The sequence below is a fragment of the Natrix helvetica genome (assembly GCF_964273705.1).
Source record: "Natrix helvetica genome assembly, chromosome: 3".
NCBI lineage: Eukaryota > Metazoa > Chordata > Lepidosauria > Squamata > Natricidae > Natrix > Natrix helvetica.
The window spans coordinates 107693877-107707269 of NC_138549.1; the positions used below are offsets into that span (position 1 = coordinate 107693877).

General features: G+C 37.5%; 1 protein-coding gene across 9 annotated transcripts in view; it reads left to right on the forward strand.

The window, feature by feature from the left end:
* The window catches only part of DAB1 (DAB adaptor protein 1), a 771291-nt gene that overhangs the window by 722873 nt on the left and 35025 nt on the right, over positions 1 to 13393 (forward strand). The gene's annotated exons all lie outside the window — the stretch shown is intronic.

The following is a 13393-nucleotide window of genomic DNA, read 5'->3' on the forward strand; positions in this document are numbered from 1 at the left end:
TGCACTGGACAATGGCTATGTGTATTTGAAAATGATTCAGAAGAAGTCCTTACTATATCTGTCTCCTATTCCTCAAAGTAGCTACACCTTTTCCAGGCTTCTACATGACTCTGAAAAGAAACTGTAGCTGCTTTAAAAGTCCACTCATTAAAATAAATCTGCTTCTTAAAGCAGCCACAAGGGTTATTCAGGCTTGCGCAGTAGCCATAAAAAGTGAGGCTCTTTTAATCGTAGAGAAATGCTGTCTTCATGCATACATAATGTCTCCCAAACACTTTTGAAACACATTCAGCTCTATTATGGAAAGAAACCAGCGCTGAACCACACAAAGGGTTATTTCCAAAGCTTCATTTCTTTTCTGAGTTGGTTCTGTGATGTGTCTGTGCTTATTCTTTTCATGACATTCTACACATTACTTTCTCAACTCCAGTTAACCGTTCAATTAATGGTTAAAAGAGAAATGCTGCTCTACACCCTAGTTGAATTGCCTTTTAGGAACATTATTTATAAGTTTTCAGTCTTCCACACTAACAGAGAATTAGGATGAGATTGGCCATTTCATTTTCGTTCATAACATTAGAATCTAGGGCACGGTCTTTTCTAGAGGCAGATGATTTCATGATTCTTCTTCATGAAGACCCATGCTCACATTACTCTTACTTCAAGCTCTCAAGGGAGCAGAATTGCTATTTTAGACTCACTTGAACACATTTTCATACCCTCTGAAAACTCATCTGTTTCCTGTGTGTACATAGATATTAATTGCAACATGGAGAATGCTTTGCAAAAACCCCAGAGTCCTTCACTCTCACATCATGGATATTAGGGAAGTGGGGCTGAAAGTCATGAAGATTATTGAAGGCTGTAATATTGCACTTTTTCTAAAAATTTGAAGCTCTGAGCATTATCAGAGGGATTAATTGCAATTAGATATTCCAGCTAGGTTTTTTTTCCCCAATGTATGAAACAGCCTTAAGTTATCTAATCCAGTATTGTTTTCACTAAAAGAAGGAATTAATCAGTATGTCAAAATCATGTTTCCTAGAGATTTCTCAGATAGATTTTAGGATTTGTCTGCATGTAAATCATATTCCTTGTCACTGAGTTTTGGTTCTTCTTCTCTGCCTAAATTTACAGTTTAGTATGTTTAAACAAAGAAGAAGAGAGAAAGTGATATCAGGAAATTTGCACCACATCATTCTGCATCTGTCAAATGGATGAAAGTCTTTTGACTTGATTTGTGGCATCATAAAGGTCAAATGAATCTTTTGAATTTTCCGTTTTGCCAGCTCTAGTTGCAGTTATTACTGGGCTTGAAATATTTTATCTGAACTCTTCTGGTATGACTAGAGAATCGAAAAAAAGTAAAAATTAAGGATAAATTAATCCTTGGATGATCCATTTTAAAGACTTTTATGTGAGCGGAGTGATCATACCGCAAGGACGAGTAGATCAAAAACTTGTTCTTTATTAAAATTAAAAGTAAACATTTTAACTGTGTCCAACTGTGTTCTGCATGTAGGATCATAGCATTTCTGCTTAACCCAGCAGAGATTGTTTATTGAAAGTGATATCATAGTATTTCTGCTTAACACAGCAGAGATTATTTATTGAAAGTGATAAAATGCCTTTGGAGGATGATACAGCCCTATAACAAAGAATCCCGAAAGAAATTGCATCCAAAATACTCTTTCCAGACTATAACAGCAGAAAATGAAACCTCTCTGCATTATGGCATGGAAAAGAATCAGTTAGACAAGAATATAGTTCTCACAGCATTGAAGCAGACAAGAGAACTATATCAGTCATAGGATCTCAGACAAAATGTAGTATAAAGACTGCAAAACTTTAATAGTGTTATAATATTTTCAATGTGGAATTTAGATTATTTTTAGCCAGAGATTTATATGATCCAGGAATTATTGGCATATTCTGTTCAAAATACTTCCTTTATGCCTAGTATAAACACACATGCATTCTCTGCCTAGATTTCATCTACCTTATTTCTCTACCTTTATAGCCACTGTTTGGAAAAAAAAGAAAAATATTGCTACACAGTATTTATGTCTATCATAATTGAGCCACAAACGGCCACATGTCATGTAGGTCGTTAAGCGGGTCATCAAGAGACCTCATCCGATTTTACAACCTTTTTTCCAGTGGTTATTAAATCTATGTGGCAGTGATTAAGTCAGGGGTGTCCAAACTTGGGAACTTTAAGACTTGTGGACTTCAACTCCCAGAATTCCCCAGCCAGCCATGCTGGCTGGGGAATTCTGGGAGTTGAAGTCCACAAGTCTTAAAGTTCCCAAGTTTGGACACCCCTGGATTAAGTGAATCCATTGTCTATATAATGAGTGGGTTTTTTGTGAGAAACTGGAAGTGGACAGTAGTTTCCGGAGGGGAGCAGGAAATATAAATCATAGACATATTATCACAGGGTGCTGCAAACTACTGTAAATTCAACAGTGGGAGGAATGTGAGTTAGTGACTTCAGATACCAGGTTTTTCTTATTTTGAATTGTGTAATTCAAAATTACTATATTTTGTGTAAGCAATAGAAAGGTGTTTGCCACAGAGGCAGTTCCATGTTTTTAAATTATATTTAAAGAAACCCTGCTGATCTCAGATGTTTGAGAAGACGCAGTCCCGCCACCAGTAAATGCAAAATTCAACTACAAACAATTTCTGATGTACTGTCCTTAATATACCACGCTGACTTTTTCTCCAGGCTGAAAAGCTGTGTATAATCAGTTATCAGGCTTTGAAAGGCAGCACTAATTCACAGCAAATTATGTGTATGTTGTGCTCAACAAAAAAAGGGTACAAAGGGAAGGAAGAGTTATGATAAAAGCAGTAAATCTAAGTTCACTTAACCTTAATACTTTTGCCTGAATCTTCAGCATTAAAAAATACGTAAAGATCAAACCTCTTACCATAGCAGTTTGGTCTACTACAGTGATGTAGTAGACGCATGCAAAATTTATGTGTGTCCTATTGCGCATACACCCTTGCCCCACAATGCAATGCACCCTGCACACACGGAGGAGTTTTTGCACTCCCAGGCTCTGGGGGCTTTCTTCAAGTCTCTGGGAGGGCAAAAACGACTTCCCCCGAAGGCCCTCCGCAAGCCAGAAATGGAACGTTTCCGAGTTTCCGATAGGCCCATGGGACCAGTTTATTACCCTCCCCAGGCTCCGTAGGCTTTCCTAAAGGCCGAAAATCAGCTGGCTGGCGCACGCCTGCGTGCCACTGTGGCACGCATGCCATAGGTTCGCCATCACAGGTCTAGTAGTTAAGGCACCAAGCTAGAAAGCAGGAGTTCATGAGTTCAAGTCCAGCTGTGAAAGCTAGTTCAAGTTACCCATGAAAGCCGGCTGGGTTTCACTTTCAGTCCAATTCACCTGACAGGATGGTTGTTGTGGGAAAATAGGAGGAAGGTATGTTGGATGTGCTCGCCACCTTAAATTATTTGTAAGAATAATAAAGGCGGGATACAAGTTAAATAAATAAATAATAAAAAATACTATTGTTAAGTTTTTTTTTAAAAAAAAGCTTTAGCCGATTATTTCCTTTGCAGTCCTGCTACCAAATGCTCAAACAGTCCTCTAAAGTGCTTCCTTGCTGATTACCTGTTTTGAGAAAGCAGCCAATATATAATATTTTCTAGCCTGCATTTCTTTTGCTGTTTATTCATTTTTAAATATTGCCCTTACTTAGCCTGAAGATGCATTTTTACCACCTCCAAAACTTGATAATTGATTCTCATTGTTGTGATCATATACAAATCTTCAATACAGCCAGAATACATGAATGTTTAGATTTCTCAAAGTCCCTAAGGGAATCATACCAGGAAAAATGGTATAAAAATATTAGTGTAGTTAATGTGACTGCTTTTAGTATTATTTCCTGGTCATAGCTCCTACCTTTTAATGAGACTGTGATTTAAAGGTAAATAAATACAATGCAGAGGGAATTTAGAATTAATTTGACTATAGATTGTGTTGAGTAATGCAAACCTAAATGGATCAATTCACATATTGATTATCTGAATACTTTTCTTAGAATCAAGTCAGCAAATAAGCTGGAATGTTAAATCACTTCTTGAATAGTTTGTAACTTGTGGATTTTAATCTAGTCACATATTTATAAATATATTTACTAACTTTTAAGAAATAATCAGGATTTTCTGACCATGAGACAAAAATTGTAGTAGTGAAATCTTTATGTCAGGGTTCTAAATAATATCCAAAATTAAATCAGAATCCAAGGCAAAGTATTCCCAAAATTTCCAATTTATTAAGAGAGCCATGTTGGCATACTGGGGAAAACCTGAATCTGAAAGCTTCCCGGTTTTCCCCACCCAGTTGAAAGTTCATGATCTTGCCCCACACCCACAAGTCCATCACATGGTCCAATCTTCCACTGCCATGCTGGCAGTTCCACCCATCCAGTTCCAGTTAGGTGCAGAGATGTAGAGACAAAGGATGACCTTGGATTCTAGAAAGGAATTTTATTTTGACAACATCACATTCTACTCCTTACTATTCCCCCTCCCAATTCCCCACTAATGAAACAGCATAATAGAATAGAATATTAGTGTGGCAGGCCAAAGATCCTAAAAGGAACTGGCTGTAGGCCTGACGCTTTATCCAATAATGCAATATTATAATATTTTACATGTAGTCATCTAATGATTAAATATATATGTCTAGATTGTGCTAAAACAATTCAAATGTCTAAATTCTGCTAAGATCAAATATGAACTTTTAAAATATATGACATGAGCTATGAAGAGTGTAGTATATCTGTAGATTTTTTTAAAAAAAACTACAGTGCAGTTAGGCAGCCAGATACAAAGCTAGCTAATGAGCAGATGGAAAGGAAGGGAATTTGTTGCCAAAGCAAAGAGAAAAAAAGACAATGAAAAAATCAGTGAGATGCTTTTAAATAGATATGCAGTTTATTATCAAGTGGAACTTGAAGAAGCAGGGCTAAAGGAGTATTCATGCTTTTAAACTTCAGAGTTGGAGAAAAATCTTGAAAATACCACAACCAGCCAAAGAAACAAATAGATGTCTCATTGAACAAATCAATCCGGAGTTCAAGACACAGTTGACCAGGCACAAATGCACATATTTTTGACCTATTATATGAAAAGCTTGGCTTTTGGGCAAGTCTATAATTCTGTGAAAGGTGGAAGGAAAGAGAAGATCTAGCAGTGAAGTGGATCAACTCACAACTGCAATGGATGCACCATTGAAAAACCTGAAGGACCAGGCTACAAACAGATCATCATGGTGAAAATCTAAAATTGGATATGAGCATTTTTTATCAATCAATCGATCAGCCTTCCTTTCTTCATATTTCTGTAACATATGAATCCTGATAGATCATACCATTTAGTCCATCATTCTGTGATATATACAGATAGTTCTCAAATTATGATCAAAATTGGGATCAGAATTTTGGTTGCTAAGTGATGCAGTCATTAAGTGAACCCTCACATGACCTAATTTTACAACTATTTTTACCGCAGTCATTAAGCAACGATTTGTTGAAAGTCACCTGGGAAGGTCACAAATTGTGATCACATGATTTACTGTTGTAAATGTGAAGCCAGTTGCCAAATTGTGTTTATGTGATCCCAGGGTAGTGTGATGGTCGTAACTTCAAGGACAGATCATAAGTCACTTTTTCTAAGGCAGTTGTAATTTGGAAACTTTTTTAAACAAATAGTCACAATTCAAGAACTACCTGTACTGACAAAACAGATTGGTTTGGGAAACTAATAAGCAGCCTGTCCTTTTTTGCTACTTTTTTGGGAGCTAGTACCACCTGCCATGATTCAGGAAATAGTCTGAAGCTATTAAAGCTAGCAACTATTAATAGTTATCTCATCGGTGAATTTCTCCAGGGACTTTCGAAAGCAATTAATTGTTGGGCATCATCTAATGAGAACAAATGATGGTGTTAAACTATCAATTATATAAAGAAACAATTTCGGTTATCAATCTTTAATTGTCATGTTTTTTAGTTTCAATTCATTATGTTAACACCATGAAGAGGTGTTTTAAAAAATCTATTCATATTTCTATGCTAAGCATGATTTTTGAATTCTATGACATATTTTTCCCTTGTTTCCTTTGTTAATTTTCATACCAATCAATCTCTAGGAACTCAAAGACACTGCTATGAGCTTTGGTGACGCAGTGGTTAGAATGCAGCACTGCAGGCTACTTATGCTGCCTGCCGGCTGCCTGAAGTATGATAGTTCAAATCTCACCAGGCTCAAGGTTGACTCAGCCTTTCATTCTTCCGAAGTTGGTAAAATGTGGACCCAGATTGTTGGGGGCAATATGCTGACTCTGTAAACCTCTTAGAGAGGGCTGTAAAGCACTGTGAAATCCTATATAACTTTTAAGTGCTATTGCTATGGCTATATCCTTTATTTTATTTTCATCATGATTTTGAAATTGCTTGCCCTGAGAAAATAACAAGTCCGTAATCAACAAGTGAGCTTCCATGATTATAAGTGGATTTCAGCTGGTTTCCGACAGCATTAGGCTTTTAACCCCTTCATCACATATATCCGGTGTGGTTATCTGTAAAATATCAAAATTAATTTTGTTATTTGGCAAGCCAAAACGATAATGTTTTCTTTTCTTCTTTTTTTCTGTTGTTTGTTTGCTTGCTTGTTTTTAAGGAAAGCTTTGTGTCTGTGTTATGTTGCCTGACAGAATTAAAGATTGGAGTATCTTCTTAACTTTTTGGCATCTTTTCTGATATAAGGTATTGATAAGTGAGCAGTGGATATGGTGTGATGAATAAGCTAAGTTTGATGCAGGCTATTATGTAAAAGTAAACCATAGTTAATGCAAACCTCTCAAGTATCTCAGAATGGTTTCCAATCCTTGTTTATTACAATAATTATTGAGCCTACAGAATTTTCATTTGCTCATACAAATAAAAAATATGTACAGGTATGTTCAGAGTTTAACCCATTATAAGAAACAATAGTTATCTTATAAGTATAACATTTTAAGTACATGCATATGTATGTACATTTTAATAAAATCTGCAGTCCTTTTGCTCTACCAACAAAGGAGATTTTTAAATAAGTCATGCAATTGAGAAATGAAAATCCAACAGAGTTAAGAAACAGTTTTACTCTCATCTTCCAGAGTTTGCATTTCTAAAATGTGCCACTTTTAAGCAGACTTCTTAATAATGCATTTTTCAGTACAGAGACAAAGTAATTAACTACTTTATTACATTTTTGAATTGGTGTCTCCATCCATTAGATCAAGACAGATATTTTTATGATTTGCTCAAATATTTTCTGTTGCAAAGATCTTAAGTATTAAAAATGTAATTAATTGCTTAATAGACATTCTGCAACTTTGAAGGCAGCATACATACTATTGTATGCAAATTTTTATACTCCGTTCCCAAGTTATGAACTAAACACCAGGATGTGTTATATAATTAACACATTAACTAATTCCACAGAAAAATATGAACAATGGGAAATAAAATATGTAAACTATAGGAGAGTCAATTTGATATAGTGATTAAGAGACACTAGGTTAGAGACCAGGAGTCTGTGAGTTCTAGTCCCACCTTAATTTGCACTCCCTCAACCCCAGGAAGAATGCAGTGGTAAACTACTTCCAAACATCTTGGACACTGTAAGAATTAGTGCAGATCATCACCAAGGGACATGAATGCACACAGGCAGCTCAGGTTTCAAAATGTGCTGAGAGAAAAAGGCTTCTCCCCTCCAGTCATAGCATGATGAGGGAAAGTCCTGTGCTTTGCAAATTAACACAACAAAGCAGCTCTTTTTTCCTCAGTGTTGAGAGTGGTATGCAGCTGGACGACATACGAATGATGCCTGGAGGATCATGAGAGGTGCTGGGTGGATCAAGAAAGAGTATGTTGGTGTCATGGGGTGTTGTGGCCCACCAGTGGCCAGCGGAACTGGCAGCAGATTCATACAGTGAGCAGGTTGGAGAGGAACATGGGCCAGTCTTGGAGTCTGGAGAAGGCTCTCATGAGGGCTCTGTGTCGGAGGCAGAGATGGGGCCAGGGCTGTCTGACAGTTATCAGCTGCCTTCGGAGTCACACATCAGTGAGGTAGACGAACAGCTGGAGCCTGTTCCAAGTGTGGCGCATTCACAGAGTTGCCAGATGAAGGGAACAACTAAGGAACAAGGGTCAACTTGGGAGTAAGGCCACAGGTGGATGGTGGTTGGCCCCTCCCATAGGGATTAAAAGAGGTGTGAAGGGGAAGGGGTGTTTGCAGGAGGCAACTAGTTCATTCCTGCATTCTTGCCAAGTATTGCGGCATCTGAAAGACATAGGCCTGGCCACCCTCCAAGCCTGATAAAGGTCGGTAATTATGAAATAGCTTGACAGACTGTGTGCCGGGACTTTACTGGAGAGGAATTCACTGTAAATTAAATAAAAGAGGTTTATGGGGGCGAGGACTTGGCTTCGTGCTGCTGGGAAAGCCTAGGTCAGGACATGGGGATTTATAAAACATAACAGTGTGAGTCAAGTAGGGTTGGCACAAGTTAAGAATGCATAGAGGTTATGGGTGCATGAGAGTTACTACACTTGTTGAGGATGGAAGTAGGGAGGGTGGGCTGAGAAATGTGAATGGGGGTACGCAAGAGGTGCTGTGCAGGTCAGGGACGATGTATGGGTGGGAATGCAGGTGCACAAAAGATGCCATACAAATGAGGGAAGCAACATGCATCGGTGAAGGCATGCAGGGGAGAATCCAGTCAAGAATGGTAAGCAGGAGTTCCTTCCTCCCTTACCCCTTCCTTTTCCAGCAGACAGTAATTGGTTACTGCTGGGTAGGGAGAGAACAAGGGATTGCAAGTCTGACTGGGAACATTGAAAACAGATCACACAACCGTAGCAGCAGCCCAGCACACAGTAGCAGCCAGTTGCACTTACACAGCCACAATCTTAAATATCATTCACTCAAGAATTGTGAGTCCCTGATTTTGGATGCATTCTGTAACTTAGCTCATTTGAGTTACCTTCGTTCAAAAACTGTTGCCCTATGATGCATTATTTCACCCAGTTAAAAGTCATGACAATGCAAGTTTTAGTAGTATAGAGATACAATAGGCTTTTAAGAAATGTTTTACAACTGATATTCCCAGAAGAGGCTAAACTTGCTAGTAAGCCCTAAACCTAGCCTATTCTACCGAGAAATATAGTACATTATAATAAAAATAAAGTACACTAGCTAAAGCATTTATATTCTTCCCATTATAAGGCTGTTTCATCAGAATTGGTTTGAATCATTTTTTCCTTTATAAATCTCACATTCAAATTCATTCTTGCCAGATCCAGTAATCAAATTTAAATTGGGTCTTAGCTAATTAATATACCCTAGTAACATCATTAGTAGCCCTCTGAGGATTCTCGTTTCTTTTGAAAAATTAATATTATTGCTGTTTTGTAGTGGTAGTTCTTGATCTTTTACTGTTTTAATGACTCCACTAGAGACAGAAAAATAGAATGTCTGTATTTTAATAAAGACATCTTATATATTTTAATGCAAAGATGCCCTCAGCATTTTAGCGTGACACACAAAGTCGAGGACAAAGATACTTTGGCTACAACACACTAACATCTACCCTCTGAGACACCTATACATCAATGAGAATAAATAAGAATATTTATTTCTTACATGCTGATACAGGAAAATTTAAATGCAATAGCTACCCACTGAGACACATATACATCTTTTACAATACATAAAATATTTATTTCTGATATGCTGATACAGAAAGGTTCAAAGTTTATTAGCAGGGCTTCTATTTCAGGCAGTTGTATCTTGGCCACATATTCTTTGCAGACTTAATTATCAGCTTAGTTTGTATATATTTTTATCCATGTGAGATACATCGCCAAGAGATTAAAAATTATACTCCTCACATAAGGAACCTATAGAAGGATCCTTCAATCACATATCTTCTCATGGTTTCACACAGGGTGCTGTGAGTAAGATCGTTTGCTCTAATTGGCAAAATCTTTTCTATTGAAATGTCAAAAGGTAGAGACAGATCGGAGCAAATATTTGCCCCCCAGTTAGTGGAGTGTGGGCCAGCAAAATCTCAACTGAAGACATTTCCATGGTCTAATAGACACTAATGGTTCACCCATAGGAAGTGTTTACTCGGCATCAAATGATGCAGAACAAGAACTTATGGAAGACGCAGCCCAAGGGCTACTTGATAATTGGACCCTCGGGACATGCAGTAACATGCTGGGCAACTGTTATGTGGGCGGTCTTGCCTTGCTGTTGATAATGCTTTGTTGAACTCTGCACACAATGTTCCTCTCTAGTTAGGCTATTCTGCTTCCTGGGACATCTTCAAAATAGTAATCAGGTCCATTGACACAGGTGAGGATGCCCTGTGAGACACCATGGGAGTAAGAAGAATAGGGACAAAACAAAGAAGTGTTGTTCCAAAGGGAAGAAATAAAAATAAATTCTGTTTATTTTAGCAGAACTTAATTTTAGATTTGGCAAATGATTGTGATTTGAGCCCAAGCAATGTAATAATGTCTCTTCGGTTTCCTGTTTCTTTCAAATTAGGTATAGTTTCTATCTGTACATCACTTAGTCCTTTAATTGCACTGACATATTATTCTTTTTACTTCCTTATTACTAATATAAATCAGTAGGAAAGTCTTTGAAAAAGAGGGGAATTGTAAGCCTATCTCAGCCAGTTGCTCTGGTAATTGTAATAGATACCCTAATTACAACTCAGCAAGTATTATATTCTCCATGGGACTGCCTTTAGAAAGGACTTGGAAGCTGCAACTGCTACAGAAAATGATGGCCAGATTATTGCCAGTGGAGAATAATACTTATTTTATGCTTGCTGCACTGGTTCTAGGTATCTTTCAAGGATAGCCAGGATATATCAGGCAACACCTTGCCAATATTGAATTTGCCTATATAATTCGAACATCTAGAGAGGGTCTACTGCAGGGATGGTGAACCTTTTTCGCCTTGGGTGCCAAAAGCACATGCGTGCATGCTATTGCGTGCGCACCTGTGCCCGCCTCCATAATTTAATGCCCCCCACACCATGCCCCCTGAGCATGCATGCATGACCCCCCCCTTCCCCACACATGCGCGCACAGCTTTCTTGGAGCCTGGGGAGGGCGAAAACTGCCTCCCCCACCCATCCCCCAGAGGCCCTTCAGAGGCCGGAAATGGCCCATTTTTTGCCCTCCCCAGGCTCCAGAGGCTTTCTAGCCCAACATGCAAATCGGAAGTTTGGGAACAAAACTCAAGGCTGCAAATCAGCTGGCCAGCGCACGCATGGGCACTGGAGCTGACAGGGCAATGCCCCGCATGCCCTCAGAAATAGCTCCACATGCCACCAGTGGCATGCGTGCCAAGGTTCACCATCATGGGTCTACAGTGTGTCATGTATTTTCAATCCACCATATATGAGATACATATACAGTGACCATCTTGTCTTGCAAAAAGAAAGAATAAAGCAGAAAATGGGGGCAAATCTGAGAAATTCATAAGGATAAAAGACTAGTTTATATTTATAATTTTATTGTTCAAAATAAGATGCAAGGGCAAAACCAGAATACATAATACTCCTCTCCATACATTCCTCAAAATAAGCTTGCAAAGTGGGTTTATAGACCCCCTGCAAAATTAAGACACATCTTAAAGTTGTACTTGACTCCATCTCACTATGAATTGCACAAGACTGTGAAAACTGCTTCCTAGTGCTCCACTAGCTTGAATTGATTGTGGGTGTCAGTAATCTTAGTTGATTTGTGAGCTTTTTTTAATACTGCTTCAGTTATTTTATGTTGGCTTTTCTGTGAACTACTGGAGTCTTGCAGGATTGGGGAAGTCTATAAAATACTGTAAATAAATAAAGTGCTTGGTGACACACTACTATAGATCTCCTGTAGATCTGATCCAAACTGAAGCAGCTTTATGCCAGTTTTAGTTTATAATTTCCATTGTCTCAAGTTAATTTTCTATCCTAATTCAGTATGTTAATGTATAAAGACATCCTGGACTTGGCTAGCCTACTATTTTTAAAAGAATAATTATCCCATAAATTCATACCTGTTCACCAAAGTAAACATCATAACAGAATAATAGAGTTGGAAGGGAGCTTGGAGGTCTTCTAGCCTTAATTGTCCAAATTTAGCAGACTTCAGATACAACAAACTACAATTAGTTCAAATTGAATACCTAAAGAATGTCTGCTGTTTCTGAAATAGTCCAGACAATTGACATAATTGTATAAGTTTATGCTATTCATATAACTAATGTATTTGGTGTTGTTGCATTATGAATATCTTTTGTGTAATGAAGCAAATGATAGAAATTGATACAGTTGCCTTAAAAGCTTCACTTGTATAATGACGTAAATGATACAAATTGATAAAATACATTGATACAAATAATATCAATTCAGATTTAACAGTCATTCAGAATTAACTGAAATTCCTTCCGCCAAATGATCTGTCTTTGTTTGATTAAACCTTTGGTTAAAAACCTATATTCTACTCTCTCCTTTTATCTTTTACTATTCTGAATTCTAATTATGACTCTTAATTACTATTCAGAATTTGATATTCTGATTAAAACTCAGAATTTCTGAACTTTCAGAATTTCAAAATGGACCATATACATTTTGTAAAGTCTTGCTGAATAATTTAGTTAAATTGTATTTTTTTTAAAAAAAATCAGATTTCATATCATATTGCTATCATGGTATAAAACGATTTGGGGAAATGTTTCATGCAATAAATCATCTTGGTGTACCAAAGACCTATGTGTGATACTTTTAATGAGATCCAGATAGCAATGGCTGGTTTCACTCTAGAATAGTCAGGAGAAAAATATGTATGTGTTTAACCAATTTCGCTATGAATTTATGTCCGATTGTTTATCTCTTCCCTATTAAATTCAAAAGAGCTACTTGAAAATATTACAAAGCAACAGCTATCCCCATGAAAAATGATGTTTCTTTAACAATAAATTGTGATTACTATGTATTAATGAGCTACCAGATTGATTATGATAAGGTCATATTGCAGTCAATGATAGAAGCAATATGTAATAAGGGGAGCCATATTGGAGGGGGGAGATGGAATGAGCCGTAGAGCGCAGTGGCTGGAATGCAATATTGCAGGCTGACTCTGCTCACTGCCAGCAGTCCAATTCTAATCAGCTCAAGGTTGGCTTAGCCTTTCATCCTTTTGAGGTCAGTAAAATGAGGACCCAGATTGTTGGGGACAATACACTGACTCTGTAAACCGCTTATAACTATAAAGCACTATGAAGTGGTATATAAGTTTAAGTGCTATTGCT